General features: G+C 34.2%; 1 protein-coding gene and 3 long non-coding RNA genes across 6 annotated transcripts in view; 3 read left to right on the top strand and 1 right to left on the bottom strand.

Moving 5' to 3' along the window:
- LOC412897 (E3 ubiquitin-protein ligase MYLIP) overlaps positions 1-24,933 on the bottom strand; it is a 57,091-nt gene that overhangs the window by 14,852 nt on the left and 17,306 nt on the right. The window lies entirely within an intron of this gene.
- On the top strand, positions 5,373-10,479 carry LOC102655409. Of its 2 annotated transcripts, XR_003304604.1 has the most exons (4): positions 5,373-7,936; positions 8,090-8,724; positions 8,816-8,976; positions 9,175-10,479. It is a non-coding gene; the product is annotated as an uncharacterized LOC102655409 (long non-coding RNA). The 2 variants fall into 2 exon arrangements; XR_003304603.1 differs by having other exon boundaries at positions 5,373-8,724.
- On the top strand, positions 11,424-15,999 carry LOC100578254. The gene is made up of 2 exons (XR_003304602.1): positions 11,424-15,242; positions 15,696-15,999. It is a non-coding gene; the product is annotated as an uncharacterized LOC100578254 (long non-coding RNA).
- On the top strand, positions 16,416-20,283 carry LOC113218750. The gene is made up of 2 exons (XR_003304605.1): positions 16,416-17,241; positions 17,480-20,283. It is a non-coding gene; the product is annotated as an uncharacterized LOC113218750 (long non-coding RNA).

The following is a 24,933-nucleotide window of genomic DNA, read 5'->3' as shown; positions in this document are numbered from 1 at the left end:
AATATATTTACTCGTATAAAATTGAAGAAATTTTATTGCAAGACGCCCATATTGCCAAGATAATTGGCACTCTTGATGGAGAAAATTTAATAGTTAAAGAATAAAACTTACTTCAATATAATTTATTATTCAAAACAACGAATAAACTGTAATCCCAAAGTTATCATATGATGAGGAGATCAGCTACAATAGCTACGAATAAAATTTTTATAACCAGTTACTTTTTCAACGGGTTAATTGGCAGCCCTGTTTGGGGCGCAAGCGTGACTTGTCAAGTGGCCGTCGCTGTTGTAATATCTATTACATAGCCTCTATAGAGTAACTTCTATTGAGAGTTTGGTGGAAAACTCGCTGGTAAATTGTGCCTCTAAGAAAAGCTAAAAATGAACTTCAAATTGAAAAATGAAATTCGAATTATATATCCGTTTGCAATAATTCTAGACGAATATTAAAAAATCACCTGTCTCCATTAAAATAAAAACATCCAAATCCAGCAGTAGAATTCGTTTTCGATTTACCACAATCGATTAAAAATTTAAGCAAGCTTCGTTTCATCGATCCATGGGTGAGATCCACTGGAGAGAGAGAGAGAGATCCAAGTTACGTGCAAAATTGATAAATCTAAAGGTGTATAAGAAAAGTAAAAAACAAAGGTTTTAAATAATGAAGAATTTTTAAAATAGAAAAAAAAAAAAATAAAATAAAATACACGTGAAAAAAAGGAACGAAATTTCGCAGTACGTAACATCGACCGTTTTTCGAAATATCAACGAAATTGCACGAGAATTCTGGGCGAACTGGGGCACACAGAGTGTCTGGTCGATATTTTAGTCTCTTTAGTATACACGGGCAGGACATATGGAAATAAACTCGCGTATAGTTATGAAACACGTATCCGTGAATCTGGAAGCGTGGCAACGATTTTTTCCTTTGATTTATAGCCTCTAAGCGGGAGTATGTGTATATATATGTACATATATATATACATTTTCACGAAAGTTTTCCCGATCCTTTTTTTTTTTCGACACTATCGTTTCCGTTTTAACTCCTTTTCCCTTCGCGTAACTCTTAAAGTAACTCCTAGATCGAAATATTTATACACCGTATATTTACAGAGGTTCGTTTCATACGAAAACATCGCAGGCTTCGTGAAAGTAAAAAACTTTGGCGCGAATATTCTAGTCTCTTTGGAGATGATACAATAGCTAAAAAAAAAAAAAAAAAAAATGAAAAAATCAAGATGTTCAACCCACTAGATGGAAATTTTTTTCTATTGAAAAATAATCCTCGCGATCGCGTGATTCCAAATGGCGAAAATCAGTTCTCTCGATGAATCTGCCGTGCAACACGTATTCACATCCCCTCGAGTCCTCTACACCTGTCATGGTGACACGTTGCTCATGAATATTCACAGACGCGGTGGACCGTTTTTGAAAAATCCCCGATGCGATATCTTCGAGGCGAAGACAAGTTTTTCACCATTGAAAACCGATATGAGAGAGAGAGAGAGAGAGAGAGAGAGAGAGAGAGAGAGAGAGAGAGAGAGAGAGAGAGAAGGAATTTACAAAGCACGGAAGCGTCGTACAAATATCGTCCACTCAATTGTTCGCTCGATGATACGTACGAAATGTTAAATGATCGAATGAAAAGCAAAGGCGTTACGTGGAATTAACGATTGAGCGAGACGCGAAATTACAACAGTCGAATCGCAGCAGGAATCTTTTGTGATTTTGCGTGAAAACAAGATCAATTGCGAGCGGTTCTAGCGGTTCAATGAAAAACAGCCAAGCTTTTGGCTCGCGATGAAAGGGATCAAGTGTGGGCGGAGTTGAAAGAGAATGGATAAAACGTAACTACGGGATATTATTACACGCCCGTGTAAAATTAACACGTGCATGCGGGAAATACGTGCACATTGGCAACCGCACGAATGTGGTTTCAAACCGGTTGCTTCGCGTTAGACGGCGTAGACGGCGTGGCGTGTTGAGTAACCTCGAATTTCGTTCAAACTCTGTTGCGCTAAAAATCGAATTGCGCGTTAGAAAAAAAAAAGAAAAAAAGAGATCGTGCTTATTGATAATTAGATTCGAGGTCAAAACTCGTTGAAAGTGCATGAAATAGCGTGGTGTGAAAATAATTCCATAACTCGAAAATGAAGTAATTTGTATTCGCGACGCAAGAATTAATATCGCGGCTTGGCTCGAATGAAATAACGTCGTTAATCCGACATGGCGCCAACGACAAACGAGAGTCGTATCGCTTTGCCCAGAAATTTCTTCGTTCCTCGTCGAGAGGGCGTATGTGCGCCACCGAAAAACGAGCATCGTGCCACGCACAGACTTTATCTCGAAAGAAATCACGAGATATTTTTCCACCGATATTTCCATTTGTAGAAAAAAATTTTTGAATAGCTTTGAAAATAACTTCAAATTTATATTTAAATCGAAACAAACTTTCAACAGCGAAAACATCGATGAAAATTGTAATATGTAGATTTTTCGTTTTGATTGAGAGATGCGCGCAATTCTCTTATTTGTCTTTCTTTTCGTTGAATTTTCTTTCAACATCAGAGATTATTTTTCTTGCTAAGTATATCAATATATACAGGGATTCCAAAAATATATGTAAATAGAATATTCGTACACTAGAGATTTCTAAGGTAATTTGAAGTTTTTCTTTTCGCTGTGGCTTTGTAAAAAATATTGACCAATCAAGGAGCATATAACCTCACCATAGTAACGTTGATTACGTGTTGCCAACTGAGCACGAACAAGTCCAAGCATAATATAATAAATATTTAATATATATTAAATATAATAAATATAAATAATTTATATTAAATATAATAAATATTTTTTTATCGAAAAAATTATATCACGAACAATAAATAAATAAATATAATATTCAATACATTTTCTACTGCTTGGACTTGTTCGTGTTCGGTAACACATAATTAATGTTACGGCACGACTAGGCTACGCGCTTTATGATTGGCCAGTATTTTTTTGTTAATAATTCGTTAACAAAGCCGTAATGAAAATTTTCGCAAAGGAAAATGTTGCTTAAAATTATCTCAAGAATCTCTAGTTTACGAATTTCCAACATTTTTGAGACACCCTGTATATATACAGTTTCATTTAAAATGGATCAATTTTCAACAACATGGAAGAGACATGCGATCAAAACATTGTCGTTATACCACGAATAACCATATGAATAATAAACGACAACTTTGCGACTGTTTGCAAAGCTGCTTCTGAAACGACGAGCGGAATTTCAAAAGCTACAACTCTTCGAGCTGAAGATTCAAGTCGATGTATTTTGCGTCACGATGAACACTCGTTGTCTCGAAATCGTGGAAAACACGAGGTTTCTTTTATTCTAGATAGGTTCGAACAATTTCCTTTGATCATTATATCGCGAATGAAACGCGATAGAAAATTACATAGGACCAATATCGAGGAGAGAATTACTTTGTTCGTTACGCAATTTAGACGAAACTCGTTTACACTTCGCGGATCGTGATATGAGTAAATAAAGTACCGATCGAAAAAGTGTTGATTTGGCCTTTGAAAATCTCGATATCTTTTTTTTAAAACTCGATTTAATGACTTGAATTTTTTTTTCCTTTTGAAAAGTTAGATTAGACTAATTTAGACTATTAGATTAAATTAGATCAGGAAAATAAAACGATTTTTCGAATTTTTTAATCTCCTTTAATGAAAATTTAAAAATTTACATTTTGTAGATTTATATATATATATATATGTTAAAAATTTCACCAAAATCAATTATGAATTACAAACACAATTTTGATTGATAAAATCTTGAGATTGTTCGTTGCTTTCGATCGATAAAAATATAATTTTTAAATTTTCATCAAAGAGAATTGAAATTGAAAAAAAATTAATCTAATAAATTAATTCGTTTAATTTCTCAAAAAAAAAAAAAAACTCAAATCATAATTTTAAAAAAATTTTCTCCGATGAATAAATCTGCCTGAATTTAATCGAAAATGATGCTTGGTCTCGTCGCAAAAAACAAATATAAATGTATTTTTTCCCACCGTATCAATCGTTCTTCTTGCCGCTTCTTTTTCATTTATTTAACCTCACTCGTCATTTCCATCGATGATTTATGCACCAACGACTTCAACCTCGCATGCTGCTTTTTTTTTTCTTTTTTTTTTTTTTTTTTTTCACTCTAAGCTTCTTCATTTGCATGCCTTCTCATCCGTTGTTCGTTAACCCCGATCGCATCATCCAAGATGAGAACTCGAAAAAAAGGATTCCCACGAGGCCAAATTGACATGGACGATATCGACGACTCGTCGAGACGATTCAATCGTCATTTCCTACGTGTCTTCGTTGGCAAAGCTTCGTTCCACGGGATACATTCCATATTTCTCGTGTGTATAGCGTTCCATGTTTTTTTCAAACGTCGCGACATGCTACACCCTGCCGTAAGAGCAACGTGGATCGAAAATATGTCCCAATTTAACGAATTTCCTCGCGTAGGCGAAACGTATTCGATATTCGAGCTCGCCATAGAGATATGGACTGGTCGATCAAGTTGAATTTTCGACGAATAAATCGTTGCACTGGTTGAACGGTGTTCTTTGTCGACTGGCTAACCTATAAATTGAATCGTATAATCTTCGATCCAGCGGAAAATTTATGTCGCATACATTTCCTTAAGCGCGTTCATTTATTCTTGTTTTTTTTTCAAATAGATTTTTACGTTAAATTTTTTTTTCTAAACTATGAATTTATGAATTATTCTAATTTATTGCCAGAGAAGAAAAAATATAACGTAGCTTAACCTCACCTTTAATTTTTTCTTTCAATTTCCTTTTTTTCCTACGTACTATTTTCATACGTATATATATTTCTCCTCGTATAATTAATTTCTCGCACAACTTTTCTCATCTTTTTAAAGAAAGAAAAAAATTCGACTCCTTAAATAGAAGAAGGATCCTCGACAATTTCTTTCTCGTCTATCTTCGACTATTCTCCTTCTTCTAATCTATCTGAGAGAAGAAAAAGTGTAATGGCTTAACACTTAACCTCACCTTTAATATTTTTCTTTCAATTCCCCTTTTCTATATATTACTTTTGTATTACGTATATATCTCTTCTCGTATAATTAATTTCTCGTTAACTTTCGTTACAATTTTTCTCATCTTTCTAAAAAAAAAAAAAAAAATAAATCTTCAAATAGAACAAGGATCCTCTACCTTCGATTATTGTTTCCTCGCGAGTTTTCAAGTATTGTCATGCTATAGTCGATGGTTTAATGACTGACGACGCTATCGAGGTTCTTGAAGAACGGTAACACGGGTCGTCAAGGCCCTGACCACTTTGGCACGTACCTATTTCGACTTTCGGCTTCCCTTCTTCTATCCTATTCTCCTCTTGTTTTCCACTCTTTTTTTTTTCTCTCTTTCCTTCTTCTGTTTCTTCGCTTCAAAAACCTTCTCCTACGGCGACAACTCGAAAGGGTCGTTAGACGGTACAAGAATGAGAAGGTAAAAATCCTCCTACGTTTCCATCCAGAGAACAATACCACTTAGCCCGCCATTTTCAACACGATCGTCTCGTCTTTACCCTCTCTTTCTCTCTTCTCCTTTATATTTCTACAATTGTCGCTACTACAACTGTTTCCTCGTCGATCCGCCATGCATACACCAGCGACACCACGACACCAATTTTGGAATTAGATGCCCACCATTGTTTCGAATTTAGACGAATGATTGTTGAAGAGAGATTGATCGGTGTGATTATTGGTTCAGTTGTTCCACGAAAGTTTATAAAAGTTTTTAATAAAAGGTGAATATGATAAATAGTTCGATTGTTTAAACAAACGTGATATATTTTTTTTAAACGATTCGATTGCAACATTGTGTGAAAGAAGATAAACATATTTGACGAGAAATTGGATGACACGTACGACTGGAATTTTTAGAATTACACGTAAACCTGTTATTTGTTCTTAAGTTGTGAAAAAAATGTGAAAAAAATTCCGTTTCTAAAATACGCGTTATCCGTCGAAATTGATTCGGTCGAATTGAAACGTTGAAATCGTTGCTTTCCCTCTAGTTATCAACGTCTACGTGTCTTTCGTGAAATCCTGAATATCGAATTTCACCGTTTACCGAGTCGAAGAAACGCGAGGAATTTCCAAAAGGAATTCTTTTTCCCAAAGTATTTCCCCCTCGTTTTTTGAATCCGTCGCTTTGCAACCCGATCACGAACCGTTGGACAGATTTGTCACGCTTGTTTTTCGAATTAAAACGTTTTAAAAGTTGACCCAGGCTACAATAACATTCTTCATTCTTTTTTTCCTTTCGTAACCGATTGATCCAACGTTGGACATAAATCCATCGAAAAAGTGATCAACGAAACGAGTAGCTATTAAATTTGACCATGGTCTATTTCTATATATATTTTTCTATTAAAATAGAAATAAATCATGATAATTTTACAAATAAAATTAACAATTGTCATTATCAATAATTACACTGTCTGCGCGACATTCATTACCGATAACACGACATACATATTATAACACAATAGTAGAACGTTTCTCTTTAATGCTCTCGAGGATCGAAGAAACACGATTCCGATATAATTGCATTTCCGATCGTTGATTTAATTCACACTCCCGATTTCGTTAATTGCATCCCGCGGTAACCGCGAATGAATACGCGGCGTGAAAATCGAAAACCAACTCCCGGTTTACTCGAGATTTTTATTATTAATGGAATTAATAATATTTGCAAAGTGTTAAAGTGTATTTTCATGAGGTGTCGAGTGAAATCACTTTTTTTTTATACACGCGAACGTGTCTCGTCTGATTTTGCGAATTTGAAGCGAAAAATGTTTCGGATCGAATTAAACTTTTGTTCGAAAATGTGACATCGTTAATCGCGAAATTTCATCGTGTGCCTACCTCGAGCATATCACTCTTCTCTTTCATCTTCACAAATTAAATATTAACTCGTCGCTCGAATCTTCCTTCCTTTCTCTCTTTCTCTCTCTCTCTCTCTCTCTCTCTCTCTCTCTCTCTCTCTCTCTCTCTCTCTCTCTCTCTCTCTCTCTCTCTCTGCCCCCTCCTTCTCCCAGGACACACAAAAACTAGCGTTTATTTGATCTCTACTATTTTTTTCCCCCTCCCCTCGACAGCAAATACCGATTGCCACGCACGAGAGCTCGTTCGCGGTAAATAATGGGAACATTAATCGATAGAACTCGGTTAATTAGCGCGAGCGACTGCATTTTCGAAACGGTTAATTAGATTTCCACATCATCTTTCGCGCTGTTAATTTACTCTCGAAATTGCCCTTTATTTCTGTTGCTCATTGCCACGAGAAAAGTTTGAGAAAAAATTTTTTTCCTCGAATAACGAATTTTTTTTATTACCGTCCGTAGGTAACATCGACATTTTCGATCAATATTCTCGGAAAAGCTACTTAACTAAAAATCGAATTGACAAAGGATACATTGGAAAGGAAAAATGAAATCGAATAATATTCACGGCCCGTTTCTGATCTCATTTGAATATCGGATGCAACAAGACACGTTCATGAATAATCATTAAGGAAAAAAAAAAAATCCCAATAGGATAATTGTTGGAATTCAATTTCATACCTTTTCCACCTTATTTCATGCATCGAGAGTTTTTCTTTTATAATATTTCCATCTTTGGTAAAAATTTCCTCAAGTGCGAGCGAGAAGTTTCAATAGATCGCGAAAGAGACTTTCCGTCTTGTCGAGAACGATCGGATCTTCGACTCGAATGTGACACGCGTGGATGTGCGGAAATAAAAATACGCCGATTCGAGGAAAGGATAGAAGAAATTTCGTGCGAAAAGGAAAAAAGCAATTTGAGTGGAGAAAAATTCTGGGTAATTTAATTCGCCGGATAAAGCAGTGTTGTAAGTATGAGAGAGAAATGTAGATAAAAAAACGTAGAGAAGAATACATATATATTCTATAAGTATATTCACGGAACCGCTTTCGATCTCTCAACGGTATAAATTGATCTCCCCATTTTCATATCACGACTTTCGTTAAACGAATCCTTTCAGGCTTGGCAAGGATATGCTTTTATCAGAGGTTCCTTGAAAGCGGTTGCAAAAGAATACAGGGAGAGAGAGATATCTTGTTTGGCCCGCAAAAAGATGCAAAAGGAACCAAGCGAAATCTTTCGACGATCCGGCGTACTAACTGGCTAGTTTTTTTTTTTTCGAAGTTTGTGAAGCTTGCGTCTTCGAAATTCAGGTTCGAAAATTCTCGGATAATCGAATTGTTTCAAATTTGCAGATTTTCATTTCGCTAAGGAAGATGGAAAGATGTGTTTGGAAGAAGATATATGGGATGTGAATTGGTGAAAGAAAGTGGAAAATCGTGGAGGAGTTTCGAAGAATTTATTATTACGAGGCGAGTGCAATGAAACTGCGCGATGTACGCGTTTCGTCTTTTTGGACGGTCGGTCCATCGGTACACGTCCGAACGTGTTCCCCCTCCCTCGAAATTTCACGCGGCGCTACACGCTGTTCCAGAAGTACCAACTGCAACTACTTTATTCCCTGTCGTGATGCGTCTCGACTAATTCCTCGAAATCCCTCACCTCGTTAAAACCCATCCTCGTCGTTTTCGATGAAATTTCATCGATAATATCGTTGTCCATCTTCGAAAAGGAATGATCATCAGGTTCTGAAAGGTTTTTTTTTTCTCTCTAAAACTTTAAGAATTATCGAAGGATTCGGGGACACGTTTAGGGGGGAAAAATGACAGGTAACATCTCTTTCTAGGTGAAAGACGATAATCGATTTTATAAGACCTTAAGTTATTTCGAGGAGGGAGGGGACAGTAAGAGGATTCGCTCGCATTTGCATAATCCATCCAAGAGGAACCGTATTCAGGATGGAAAGTCAAAGAGTCATAAGCGTCTTTGTCGTGTTTCGATAAAGAGGTAAGTTCTGCCATAATATTCTACAACTATACGTAAAACGCAATTATTTATTTCGATTGAAAAGGTTGACGCATAAGGTTCAAGTTTTTCCTTTTTTAATTAAATTAAAATTATTAATTTTGTTTCACCGTGAAATAATCTTTACAAAAAGTTTTGATCAATTTTATTTCATTTTATTTATTTTTAATTCTATTTCAGTCGACGATGCTTTTGAAAGTTTTATAGAAGAAGAAGAAGAGGAAGAAGAAGAAGAAGAAGATACTCGAAGCGCGTTTCGAGAATTATTTTCGTTCAGATAAAAATTTGGTGGAAAGTTTGGTGGAAACAGGGTGATACGAGTGATAAATGAATCTTTTCTTCTACGTTTCCACGATTCAACATGCGAGTAATCGAGCACAATAGAAGTTGGCCGGTTGAAAGCAAACGGAGCATTATTCCAAGATTAATGCTCGCTTCGGTTGAGCTTTGGGCGTGCATTAATTATACCATCTAATCACCTTGGCCATTACGCAACTATCCATGAACAGGATAGTCGCATGATGCACGCCACGAAATACTGCGTAATCATTGTCGTGATCGAGCACGGGACACGCCCTCGCGATTAATATATATAACAGCAGCGTTCTGTTTCAAAAACAGAAGGGAGGAAATTTGATGATACAACGTGGCCCCGTGTTTCCACGCCTTCCACTTTGAATTATCACGACCGAGTGCCGCTTCCGGGCTTCCAGATGCAAAAATAACATCCCACGTTTTATTATCAATTTTAATTAAGAATTTTGATACGCGATATATATTTACTTTCACGGGAATAAAATGGAAATATTTTATCCCGGCGAATAATAAAAACAATATTAACGGTTATTCGGTTTAATGGAAATGAAATTAATTGATCTCGTTATAAAGATATTTTCGCAAATATCTTCTTTCTTCTTTTTACGGTAATAATAAAACGGGCCACGAACGTTCTCTCTGGCTTTGACCACTTATTGCACTCTCACCAACGGAATGAGCGATATTTTTAAAGCGACTCGATTAAATCAATCGGAAATTTTTAATAAATATCGCGAATTATATAAATAGAATTAAGAAAAACGGGAAAAAAAATGAAAATATATAAATTCATAAAACCAGAGATTAGAATTATTCGTGATCGAATCGTGCGGATTCGTGAATTAGGTTAGGTTGCCGGATTCAAAACGAAAAAGGATGCAAGTACCGAGAATAAATATTTTGGAATAAAACTTGGTTAAAAATTCTTGACAAATAGCGATAAAAGAAATAAAATATACATATAATAAGAAAAAAAACGAAAATTTACAAAAATTCTCGTAAAACGTGAGATTAGAAACATTCGAGATGCGAATTCGTAGATTAGGTTAGGTTGCCACGATTCGTTATAAAAATTTCATGTTTGAATTCAAGATGCGAGCACTGAGAATAATTTTGGAAACGTAGCTTAATTAGAAATTCTTGATAAATATATGTAGCGATAGAAAAAAATAAGATATATATATATATATATAAAAGATAAAAAATGAAAACGTGTGTAAACTCTCGTAAAACGTGAAATTAGAAACATTCGTGAACGAGATGTGGATTCGTAGATTAGATTAGATTAGATTACTTGATTCGTTATAAAAATTTCGTGTTTGAATTCAATATGAAAAAGCGAACTCTGAGAACAAGCATCACTAGCTTAATTAGAAATTCTTGACAAATATATATAGCGATCTCTAAACTGTATAAACTCTCGTAAAATTAAAAACATTCGAGATGTGAATTCGTAGATTAGGTTATAAAAATTTCGTGTTTGAATTCAAGATGCGAGCATTGAGAATAAGCATCACTTTGGAAACGCAGCTTAATTAGAAATTTCTTAACAAATATATATAGCGATAGAAAAAAATAAGAATATATATAAAGAAATATATATAAATATAAATATATATAAATATATTAATATAAATATAAATAATATTAATGTAAATATAAATATAAATATATATAATATAAATATAATAAATATATATAAAGAAGTAAAAAAAAAAAACGAAAACGTGTATAAATTCTTGTAAAACGTAAGATTAAAAACATTCGAGATGTAATTCGTAGATTAGGTTATAAAAATTTCGTGTGAATTCAAGATGCGAATTGAGAATAAACATCACTTTGGAAACGCAGCTTAATTAGAAATTCTTGACAAATATATATAACGATAGAAAACAATAAGATATATATATAAAGAAGTAAAAAAAAAACATGTATAAATTTTGGTAAAATTAAAAACATTCGAAATGTGAATTTGTAGATTAGGTTATAAAAATTTCGTATGAATTCAAGATGCGAGTATTGAAAATAAATATCACTTTGGAAACGCAGCTTAATTATAAATTCTTGACAAATATACATAGCGATAGAAAAAATAAGATATATATATAAAGAAGTAAAAAAAAAAATGTATAAATTTTGATAAAATTAAAAACATTCGAAATGTGAATTCGTAGATTAGGTTATAAAAATTTCGTGTGAATTCAAGATGCGAGTATTAAAAATAAACAATACTTTGGAAACGCAGCTTAATTAGAAATTCTTGACAAATATATATAGCGACAGAAGACAATAAGATATATGTATAAAGAAGAAAAAAAAACATGTATAAATTCTCGTAAAACGTGAGATTAGAAACATTCGTGATCGAGATGTGGATTCGAAGATTAGGTTAGGTTGCCACGGTTCGTAAGGATAGAAGCTTCGTGTTCGAATTAGCCGGATTCAAGATGGAAAGGGATGCAAAGCACGAGAGATTAAACGAGGTATACGTATAATGGATATAGTATAGTCTCTGAAACGTGCACGACTCGTGGAGGCATACGTATCGGACGAGAACGTATTGCATACACGGTACATACGGCTCGTGTACGCTCGTATTTCCGTGTATGCGAACACAGCATTGTCACCGATTCCTAGCTGGAATAGAATACCGAGGCATAGAAGCTGCGTCGGCAAAATTACAGGGATCATACGTGTTTTATTGCGTGTATCGTACGTACTAATTGTAACAGCTTAGCGCAAATACCGCTCTCTCGAGCAAAACTTCAAGGATTAAATTTCAATCTTAACCGATATTAATCTACTTCTTTTTATTTTATTTGATCGTCGATAAAAGAAGAAATACAATTCCGTTATTAACTTTAGTCCTTCGATCTTTGACCGTCTTATTTTCCGTCCAATTCCTAACCTAACCTTTATTTCAAAAACGTCACCATGTTTTCTCGAGATTGGAACGATATTTAAGAAAGTGAGTAAACACTTTTTATTAAGTGGTGAAACGGAGAAAAGTTGAAGACAGAGATGTAAACGGTGCAACGTTATCAAAGTTAATTTTAGTTAAGATTATGTTTTATCTGGCAGCCTATGCTCGGCACACACTTAGATTTACACGAGAACAGAACAAACATAACGGAAAACAAGATATCATTATAAGCGCTACTTGGTAGAATAAAACGCGAATTACTTTGGTAAACTTTGAAACCTTGAAGGAAACATATTAATATTAAATTTACTTAATTATACTTAATTACTACATCTTCGAAGAAATCAAACAAATTTCCACCGATTCTATTATATATAGCAATAAATAAAAACACGTAAAATGTTTTCGTACTTCAACAGTAGTTTTATTATCGTTGTACATGTTATTTTTTTTTTGTAATTATATCAATCTTCGAATCATTGACTGTAATCAAGTATTTAATCTATATTCGTCACGTGAATCGTCGTACGAGATATTGAAATCATTTATAAACGAGTATTACGTATTTCAAGTTCAATCTATTAAATATGGTCAAGGTTATTCAACGATATTTCTCGAGAAAAATCCAACATTGTATATATCGAATGATATCATCAAATGTATTGTTATTTCCACGATTCGTCACGATTGACCTGAATAATTTTCAAAATGAAATATTGTTTTCTCGAAATAAGAGTCAGATATAAAGAGAAGCTCGATATACGTTCGATGGCAACAAGATAGAAGGTAGAATTTTTGCAGAAAAAAAGATTGGAAAACTCGGTATTTGTTCATCTTGAATCACACAGGCCAACAATGTCGATCGATATTCTACGGTAGGTTGGACTTTTATTGACCGACGTTCGTCACAGCTTTTCAACGCGATTATAGAGAATAGAGTCTATCGAAACCTGTTCTTTTCTCAAACATAAAACTCGAATCGGCAATTCGCCCGATGATCGGATCGATTTCCGTTGCTTCTTTGAAAATCGTTTTCCTCGATGCAGGAACGCGCATTTGATTCGATTCGAGAGAGAGAGAGACAGACTTCGAAGCACGCCTTCTGCTCGAAAGCGAAGAGATGAATCTTCTTTTGTCACGATTTTGAACCGCGTGCTTTTTTTCTTCCAAGCGTTTATTCTTTGCCATGAATAACGAGACTAACAAAGACGTATAATAGACATTGAAAAGATGAGAAGGGAAGAAAGAGTTCTCTCGACCCAAACGTGTTTCGCGAGATGAAAATCAGATGTCGTGGCTCAACGCGAGAAAAGAGACGCGAGAATGAGGAAAGAGGAGAGAAAAATTTTATATTCGCGATGAAAGATTTATCGAGTTTCTTCCTCCTTCGTTAATAAGTAATTTGCTTTTCAAGGGAAGTCTGGTTCCGTTCGATTCGTCGAATAAATTATTAAATATTTACGTTTCTCCTTACTTCCTACGTAAAATTCCCTCTACTTTCCGTCAGAAACCTGCAGACCGCAATTAATATCCAGAAGTTTGGCTTTGGTTTCGAATATGAACGCGATATCCTGTACTAGCAGCAATTCCGCTCTATGGAATAACATTTCTATAGTTATATTTTTATAGTTATGATTCTGTTATTGCGTGCCATTAATACAGTGAAATGAAATTGCAGTCATTTTGTTACAAACTTCCATTGTGGAACATTCTTTCGTACGAAAGCCACATCGAATGAAAAAACGAAGAACGTTTCGAGTCGAGAGAGAGAACTAGAAAAAAACTCGAATATTTTACAGAAGGCGAGAACTACGACAGCTTAAGGAGAAAACACGTTCCACTTTTGTCGTACAAAGCTTGATCGAGGAAGCGAGAGAAACATCATAAAAAAGAAAGGAAGAAAACTAGCGAAGAACGTTTAAAAAGTAGGAAGATCGAAATCACTTTTGTTCCTTCAATCTATGAAAGTTAGTAGCTTTTTATTTTTAATGTAAATAACCGGATCGAAAGAACTACGATCGCGTTTCAATAATTACAGATATTGCTTCTATTATTAATTATTCGCCACGGTTTTAATTGTATTTTTAATTATCTGATGTATCGTGCACAGTTCATCGAACACGAAACGTTTTCAAGCAGGCTTTCAAATTCGTATCTACAATATTCTCGTTCAATTATATATAGAGAGCTACTTGTAAGAAAGGTTAGATTGAGAGAGGTTCGATACAATATCCCTCGAGACATATCGAGTTTAACGAGCGTTCCTCATTCGTTCTTTTAGGAAATATCGATATCGCGCAAAGTCGAATATGCATCGAAGGATAGAGCGAGATAAACGACGCGACAGTAAACATAAAGGCAATATGGACGCTCGGTTCCGATTCTTTCGCGTGGTTTTCTTTACAAACTCAGTTATAAACTTTATCCTCGCAAAGAATTTAGGACGTGAGTAGTGCACACTTAAACTAGTCGGAAATGGGTGTTGTGTAAAAAATTTCGTTTTCTTGCGCTCGTGCAAGTCGTTCGCTTTCGAAAAATCAAGAGAAAAGAAAGAAAAGGATTCTAACCTACTTCCATTTGCTTTGATGAAACGTGTGCGCGCATACACGGTCACGTGCTACACTAAAAATAAAGCGTCTTAGATTCGATTACTTGTTTCGTAGATAATTCGTTTCATAATTCTTGGCATAAAAGTCATGCTATATTATGTAACCATGCGATAATGGATAATCGAGAAACTACCAAAATATAGATAAAAGAAGATGACGAAAATCTTCGATTCAATGGCCTTCGAATCGCGACTTTGTAACAAAAACGATTTTATCTGTGTATCTCTACGAATAATAAATTCGATTTGGTGTACATACAATACAATTTTTATGATGGTGAACGAATGGGAATATAGTTACGGGAAATTTCTTTCGGAAGAATTGCAATATTGAAGTTTATCGCAAGATTTTCCATAAAATATGGCGTATAACGGAGAAACGTAACAGAGGTAGAAAAAGAGGTACAATTTCTAACCTATTTTCATTTCTTTCCTGAGAATCATTTCATCCAAATTGATGACTATAAGCGAACGAACTAGAAATTTGTATTTATTCAACGATTTTCTGTAACTTCGTAATGCCTCTATTCCATATATTATAATTTGTTGACGATAGAAAAATTTTTCTTATTCAGATCAAGCAAACTTTCAAATAAGATAGGTTAGGACGAGTCAGCAAAATGTCAAAATTCGATTGAAAATTATCGATATATTCGCATAGATATACGATATTTATCTTTTAATACAAACTTATCGAATTGATCAAGCTAACAAATATGTTTATTCACACGTTTTTTCCGAGAATATCGTCCTCGAGATAAACAATAGAATTTTTAAAACTGGTTAATTCAATCGCACGGATGAAATGAAAAGGTGAAGACTGATTTCTCTTAACCTCGATTTATATTTGAAAAGGTACGAGTGAAGATAAAAGTGGAGAAAGTACCAGAAAAGGAAAATTGCGGAAAATCTTACTTCTAAGACTTCGTGACCCCGAAGAAGTTATCCTTGAAGGTAGCGAGCTGGAAGGACAAAAAAAAAAAAGTAAAGACGTTCGAAGAAATCTTTTGACGAGCAAGTCTGGAAGAAGAAACGGGGAAAGAATTTATTTTTAAAAAAAGAAGTGTATGAACGGAACGAGGTATCGATGGTATAAACTGTATACGCAAATGTAATTTTTAAATTTCACCGTTAAATTATATCGGTAATTCAATCTCGGTCTATTTCGCAATTAAATTGTTTTCGATTTCGTTTTGCATACCTCTTCCTTCTTTACCTTTTTCAACACGATAGACAGAGAATAAATGGCAATCGCGTTCATTGCAGCGCGGGAGGCAAATGCTTTTTTGCTCTTTTCGTGCTTCCTCGACTCGAGGAAATGGCGGAAAACATTTACAGCTTCGAAATGAAAATAAAAATAAATAAATAAATAAATAAATAAAAAAAAAAAAGAAAGAAAGGACCAATCGAGAATCCATCTCTCGATCTGGAAAACCTTTCCCCATTCTCCTTTACTTTTTCTTTCCTTTCATTGCACATTCTTCGCGTTTTATTTATCTTTTTCCTTCTACACCTAGGTTAAGAAAAAATTAAGAATTTTCGATCCAATTTTTTTTTCTTTATTCCTTACACGAATATTTATTTAAAGAAACTTGAATTAATCCAAGGAATCGCCGATATTCAAAAAACTTTAAGCCAATTCCTTCCGAAAATGGAAGTTTCTATTCATGATACAATATCGTGGCAAATATCTTGGCGAGTATCTTGCTCAACTTTTTTTCGTTGACCTCTTTTCCAAGATCTCTCTCGCCTCTTAAAATCGTATACTCGCGGGAAAAAATGGCGATTGCGTTTGCGTCGAACCAAACCTAACCTAACCAAAAATACGTTTATAGACTCCCGCACGATCGAGGAGAGAATTCCATTTTCAGTCAGGAATTTAATTCATCGTGGAATTTACGGGTGGATTTGTTGCGCGAGAAAGGAAGAGACTGGTGGTCGAGAGGTGGTGGTCGCTCTGCCTGTAAGAGGATAAAGTTTTACGAGCTCGTGAAAAAAAACATTGACGATTCGAAAGCTTGCGGCAACAACTGATATTCATCTATTGACGTGGCAAACAGTTTGGCAATCCTATCTCGACACGATTGTTTCTTCTATCAAATGAGAGATGTTTTTTGTTTTAATTTAAATTTTCTTAAATTATTATCTCTATATTGTAATATTCTATAAAATAATCTAACGAAAATAACCTCTTTTCTCGTATGAAATAAAGAAAATTTAAATACATAAAACAAATAAAAATCGATAATTATAACAGTGCCGGGAAGTATATTTCAACGATTAATAAAAAGGTATTCTTTTTTCAAAAAGTTACCAACAAAAATTTTTCTTCGAAATAATTTAAATTAGGTTAGATCAAGTTTTAATCGTATGTTACAAATTAAGAAAAATTAACCCAAAGGTAAATAAATTTTTATTTAATTTTTATTCTAGATGAAATTAAATTTAAAATACGTAAATTATTTAATCAAACAAAAATAATTTATTTAATTTCTCCTTTCTTGATTTATATCAAAGTTGAATATGACGATATAAAAAATCTTCGAAATAAGAGTGATACTTTATAATTCTCTTAAACACAAGTGCAATATATAATCGAAATCGAATCTAATTCACAACTTCTTTTTTTTTTTGCCAAGAATTAAACAACTCGCTATTTCCGTGAGAAGAGAAAAAATCCATCCACAAGGAGGGGAAAAAATTGATAGTATCCAAGAGACGTTTTAAGAATCCAGAATAAATTATCAGAGGACGAGAAGAAAAAGAAAAAGAGAGGAGGAGAAAATGTAAGGCAGAAAGGAAGCGGACAAAAGGAGCGACGTTTGACTACGTCCTACGTAATTTCCTACAAGAGTTACTTTCAATTAAGTCCTTTGTGCCATACCGATCGATCCGCTCGCCAATTCCCTTCAACTTAATTAGACTAACGATTTTTCATGCCCGATATACGAAGTTTTGAACACGTGGACGTGAAAATAACGCTGTTCACCCATTCTCGTGTTTTCAAACAATTCTTTCCCAGCTGGATCGCGAACTCGCGCAGGCGCGCACGCTTGGAACAAATCTCGCGAGTGGTGGGGGAAGAGGAAAAGGAGAGGGGGAAAGAAGTACATCCATCTTATCTGTCGATTCGCCGCTAAATGAATTCGCAAGTAAATCGATTAATCTTTCCGCAATGAATACCTTTCGTCCAAGGATCTTTTCGCTTGGGAATTTCGAACGTTTCTGCCTTTAACTTTCTACTCTCGAGTAGAAGTACCAGAAATCGTATTAAGCATTTTAATCGGGATAATGGAGTGGCTCTCGACTCTCGTAACACACAGTTATCGGTTGGAATAGGCATCGTTCGAAAAATTAAAGGAAATCGAAAATTTTCTTCTCCCGGAGAAAAGACGTCTCCGTAAACTCGTATAAGTAAACAAAATTAGTCCCACGAGCTGTTAGAAACCGAGGCGCTGATTAAACTTGATTTACGTAATCACAGTTGCCAACAAGTTCCGTGTATCTTCTGCCGTAAAGTTTGCCGTCTGCTGTAATTTCTTACGTATAACGATTAGTATCAAACAGTGTTGAGTTTATCCTTAAAAAAATGACGCGTGATCTAAAATTATACAACAATTTAATTAACGTTTTATTATTATTCTAGGCAAGAATAGGATGAGAAACAAATTAGTCTTCTTTAACTGGAATAATTTATCGGCTGGATATAACGAACGAGAAGAGGGAAAATAACACGTTGTTGGATGGAATTGAGATGGGCGTGTTAAAATGAAATCGCAGTTTAATAGTTTTTCCAATTTATTCATACCTTTTTGCGATAAATTATTAATCGATAATTATTAAGAATTACAACTTAGAAAATTTTCTTACGCAATTTTCAAACATTTTTTTTTTCTCATGGAAATTTCGATCGATAATATAAATAATCATTAAACGTACAAGTAATAAATTAAGGAACGGATAAATATGGAGAACGGTTTGATAAACAGGTCACGACAGTTTGCGTCAAACGGTGCATCTATCGATCGAATAACGAACACCCACTCATTGTCAGTTTCATTCCCAAACGGTTGATCCAATCGAACATAAACGTAAACGTATTAATATCGTTTAACACGATTCCAACCAGCTTTATCCATTCCCTCGCTGGTGAAGGTGTAAACGTTAGATAAATTGGCGTTGCAGGATCAAAAAAAAATAAAAAAATAAAAAAATAAAAAGGAATCGAAGAGTTCGAGAATATATCGAAAATCGAGTTCGGATTTCAATCTTTCCTTTTTTTTTTTTTTTCTTTTTCTTTCTTCTTCGAACAGAATGAATCTTCGATTCATCCTTGAAAAATTATTATTGGACGAATGATGGATCGAGATACTTGACTTCTTTCGAACAACTCTACGCTCTATGAAACTGGAACGAAACTTTCCTATTTGAGGGAGCAATAAAATCAAGAGAGGGCGCTCGGTACGACGATCTAAATATTCTTTCGAAGAATTACAGTCTGAAGTTAGAAACTTTTTTTTCTTTGAGACGCTCAACAGAACTTGGAAGATTATGTTCTCTCGAAGAATCAAGCTCTCGAACGAAATTTTCCTCTTTCGAGCGCTCATACAAGCGATCCAAACGATTCGATTATAATCCGAAGTTGGAAACTTTTGGAGGGGCGTTCATAAAACGATCCAAATGATTAGAAGAGTATATTCTTTCGAAAAACTATACTTTCAAACTATAAGGAAATTTTTTTCTGTGGAAAATTTTTTTGAAAAATTATAATCTAAAATTAGGAATTTTTTTTTGAAGGTGTTCATAAAACTATCCAAATGATTAGAAGATTATATTCTTTCGAAGAACTATGCTTTCAAACTATAGGAAAATTTTCTTCTGTGGAATGAAATCGAAAAGAGGCGTTCATAAATAAATAATTCAAATGATTGGAAGAATTCTTTTGAGGAATTATAATCTGAAGTAAGAAACTTTTGGAGGTGTTCATAAAACGATCCAAATGATTAGAAGAATACATTTTTTCCTTATTGGAAAAATTCTTTTAATCTGAAGTTAGAAACTTTTGGAGGCGTTCATAAAACGATCCAAATGATTAAAAAAGTATGTTCTTTCGAAAAACTATGCTTTTAAATTATAAGAAAATTTTTTTCTGTGGAATAAAAAAATTGGAAAAAGTTTTTTGAAAAATTATAATCTAAAATTAGGAATTTTTTTTTTGAAGGTGTTCATAAAACGATCCAAATGATTAGAAGAGTATATTCTTTCCTTATTGGAAGAATTCTTTTAATCTGAAGTTAGAAACCTTTGGAGGCGTTCATAAAACGATCCAAATGATTAGAAGAGTATATTCTTTCCTTATTGGAAGAATTCTTTTAATCTGAAGTTAGAAACCTTTGGAGGCGTTCATAAAACGATCCAAATGATTAGAAGAGTATATTCTTTCCTTATTGGAAGAATTCTTTTGATCTGAAGTTAGAAAGTTTTGGAGGTGTTCATAAAACGATCCAAATGATTAGAAGAGTATATTCTTTCCTTATTGGAAGAATTCTTTTGATCTGAAGTTAGAAAGTTTCGGAGACGTTCATAAAACGATTCAAATGATTAGAAGATGTTCTTTCGAAAAACTATGCTTCGAAACTATAAAGAAATTTTGTTCTGTGGAATAAAATCGAAAAAAGGCGTTCATAAAATAATTGGAAAAATTCTTTTAACAAATTATAAACTGAAGTTAGAAACTTTTGAAGGTGTTCATAAAACGATTCAAATGATTAAAAAGTATATTCTTTCGAAAAACTATGCTTCAAAGTTATAAAAAAATTTTCTTCTGTGGAATAAAATTAAAAAGAGACATTAAAATAATTCAAATAATTGGAAAAATTATAATTTAAAGTTAGAAACTTTTTTTTTGGACACTCTAAACGATTGGAAAAGTATGTTCTTTCGAAGAGGTACAAGGAAATTTTCTTCTGTAAAATCAAAATGAAGCGTTCATAAAATGTTCCGAATAATTGGAAGAATTCTTTCGAAGAATTATAATCTAAAGTTCGAAACTTTTTTCCTCGAGGTGCTCATAAAATGATCTAATTAACTGGAAGACTATGTTCTTTCGAAGAATGAACTTTCGTAGAACGAAACTTTTTTCTTTGGGACAGTTATAAGAACGATCTAAAAACGATTGAGAGCTACGTTCTTTCGAAGAGCTGTAAGAAAATTTTCTTTCGCGCGATAAAATGAAAAGGAGGTGTTCATAAAGCGATACAAATGATTGGAACATTACATTCTCTCGAAGAGTTATGTGGAAAATTTTTTATATTATTTTTGAAATAAAATTAAAAACAAAAGATTCATCATAAAACGTTCGAAATGATCAGAATATTATATTCCATCCAAGAATAAAGGTGGAACGAAATTTTCTTCTTTGCAGCGGCTCATAGAAACGATTGAAAGAGTCGAAGAGTTACCAGGAAATTCCGTTCCGTGGGAATAAAAAAACAAAAGAGGAGACGTTCGTAAAACGATCCAAATGATCGAAGAAGAATATAATTCTTTCGAGGAATAATAATCCAAAAGTTGGAAACCGTTCTCTTCTTGAGGCGGTGTTAAAATGATCTAAAATTATTGGAACCTGTTATACCTTCTTCCTTGGATAAAACGAAGAAGAGGCGATCTAGATAACGCGCGACTAATACGATTATGTATGTCGCAATCGTTGAGACACATTTATTGGAAACCCGAAGGAATGTCGCTCTCCATACGCCAAAGCCGTACAAAGTTCTCGCGCTTGAAACACTCTGGCATTACTCGAGCATTTTGTGCCCGAACGCGGTGGGCGAAGAAAATTTTCTCGCGAAGCGCAGCCAAGTATTTAGCGGTGGATTCGTCTGGAGGAAACGGCCGTGAGAGATGCGGGCTCGTGCTATTTCCAATTTAGTGAGTCGGCGCGCGATGACGACTCCCCCCTCCCCAAGTATATTAACTTTGCTAACTGAAACGCGAAACTCTGAATGCTCGAAACGCGTTCCACTCGATCCATGCTTCGTCCGCGATCCAAACGATTTCGAATTACGGTTCAAAGATTCTATTTTTCGTCCCGTCGCGATTAGATCCCCGTGTAAATAATTAACGCTCTTATATCTGCGATCGGTAAATTCGGTATCTATTTAAACGGCGAGAAAAATCGATACGGGATTCGGGAGAAAATTCGGATCGAAAATAGAAGAATTTCGCTTCGCGGCGTCGTTGAGCGTCGTTCTTTTGTTGCCAAACCGTTCGACAAATCTTTTCGAGGCTCTTTTTTCTTTCTTTTTCTTTCTTTCTTTCTTTTTTTTTCTTTATTTTATTCTTCTATTTATTCTATTCGCTATTGGACTTTGCTCTTGGACGAAATAGGCGTTATTGAAATACAAGAGGAAGAAAAAAAAAAATAGAAAAAACTCGACCTTTACCATTAAATGACTGGATAATCCTAGGTATTTGATATTAAATATGCTATCACTTTGCGTAATAAATATTGATAAGATCGATATTATCATCTAATCCATGCTAATGTTATACACGCCTTATGCCAACAACGTATTAGTAGATTAATCTATTTTAGTATCGAATGTAGAATCTTTCTCGATCAAATTCTAAGATACATCTATCGATCATAAATCTCAAAAAAATTACAATTCAGCTTTTCTTCTCGTATATTTTGTTTTCAATTCTTTCTCGATTTTCTTTCGCGCGTGTATTATTTTTTCGACTTTCTAACTTCGCTTTTCCTTTCCTATTTACCTCGTCGGATTTTTCATCGTCTCGAAGCGATTCGCAACCCAGAGACGTACGTATTCAATATCAATATCTCTCCTATTTTCGACTCGACGATACCACGTACTTCCTTTCTACATCTCTCTCTCTCTCTTTCTCTCTCTCCCCACCACTTCCTCCCCTCCCCTCCTTCGACGGACGTCGATTAATTCTTCAGTTCAACCGACAGATGGAGGAAAACAAACAAATTAAGAGGCATGGATAAAGACAAAGAAAGGAACAAGAACGAGCGTCGATTCGGTTAAATTCTCGAAAAATTTGTATACGCGCAGCGTCGTACGATGAAAAAATGAAATGGAAATAAAAATTTAACGCGCGTCTATTTTTAATAATTGTCGAGTAAATTAAAGAGTTTTTCTCCTTTCTCCTTTCTACCTCTCTCTCTCTCTTTCTCTCTTTCTCTTTACCTTTGTCCTTTGACAAATGTTTCGACGTGTCTCCATTGTGAAATAATTGGCGTTCAGCCAACTTTGCTCAACCTATTGAAATTTCAATACGCGATCGGTCGAATCTTACCGCTCCCGACGCGATAATAATTATATATACGAAAATTGCTGGAAAATAATCTTATTTTATTTCGAAATCCCTCCTTCCCCTCCCCCTGAAATCCACAAAATGGAAGCGAGCGTTATCGAATTATTCTACCCGCCTTGTACATAATTACATTAATTCGTTCGTCGAGTTGTTTTATCTTGTTGAAATTTGCCAATATTGAACACCGATCGTATCGTTTTATCGCTCGTATTTTTGCCTCCGCGCGCACAAAGCCACTTAAATCCGTCCTTATTACCGGTCGGTGAAACAACATTTTTCCGATTAAAAAATTTAAAGGATTACGTTCGTCGTATCGGAAGAAAGTTTGGCGCACTTTCGACAAAGATGAAAAAAAAAAAATTAATTAATTAAATAACGTGATCGAGCAGTTCTCGAATTATCGTTCGAAACGAACGATTTTTTGGCGAACGGATATTTCGAAACAAGAATCGAGGCGCGATATAAAAATGAATAAATTCGAATAACACGATCTTGATTTAAAAAATAGAAATATAATAATAAATATAGAAATAGAAAAAATTTCTAATGATACGTTGATAATATTTTATCAATCTACGGTTTTGTATTCCTAAAAATAATTTTATGTAAAAAAAAAAAAAAAAAAAAGAAAATATATTCGTGTAACGTTGTAAACGAGCGCAAAAGCTTGTTTTCCTTTCCTGGCGAGATATTTTGACCGCATGTTAAAAAGAAAAATTTGCTAAAAGCGCACATTCACATCCGTTTGATTTTACATTTAATCAATGCAAAACGTTTCGTAAAAAAAAAAACATGAAAAAAAAAAGTATTACGAAAATTGTTAATGGATACGTGGGAATTGGAAAAGAGTGTGAAAACAATCATATCGGTATGTAAAGTAAAGAAATTCTATTCGTTGTTAATATTAATTCTTTTCTCTCTCTCTCTCTCTCTCTGTCTCTCTCTATCTATCTCTATGAACTCTATCCATCCAATCTTCTAAAAATAATTCGATTCGATTTTAACAAAGAGAACACTAAATGTTCACACCTTGACGGGCCGATAAGTGCGGATCGATAAGTTTCATTTTGCAAGGTGTAAGATGCAAGGTCCAAAGTCCGGTCGGAGATACGTCTCGGTGTAATATTAATATCGCGAGCCGTATTTATAAATGCCACGAATATATTACTTGCGCGATGATGTTTGTTATTTACGACGATGAAAATCTTTCTTTTCGTTTCGTTGCAAACGATCGAGTCGTTAAAAAATTAACGTAAATTTTTCATTCGACGTAGCTTCTTCTTCTTCTTCTTCTTCGATCGTAGCGCCACAAGTGTTCGAGTTTAATTTGAGATTAAGATAATTTCGATCGTTCCACGCAAAAAAATAACGTTTTATAAATAATAGTAAGTACTGTTATTTCAGATACTCGGGGTTATTTCGTTACTTTCGTTTAAAAGAGATCGAAGGGAAGAAACGAGAGAGATGAAAAGAACGAATTTATAAAAAAAAAAAAAAAAAAAAGATCCAACTTCCTCGTTTCGAAAGTACAAGGATGGATTAAAATAGTTTAGAAAAAAATCGATGAATGAAAGATGATATGATGATAATTTATCATTACATTATCGGATTGGTATAATCTACGCGTATACATTATGTCTCGAGAATATAATTATTTTTTATAATTATGTAGTCAGACAGTTACACGATACGTGTGATTCATTGACTCGATTTATATAGAATGATCAACTAATATGCATTAAATTAAATC

Source organism: Apis mellifera, linkage group LG4 (genome assembly GCF_003254395.2).
Source record: "Apis mellifera strain DH4 linkage group LG4, Amel_HAv3.1, whole genome shotgun sequence".
Classification (NCBI taxonomy): Eukaryota; Metazoa; Arthropoda; class Insecta; order Hymenoptera; family Apidae; genus Apis; species Apis mellifera.
This window is presented reverse-complemented; position numbering and strand designations above follow the sequence as displayed.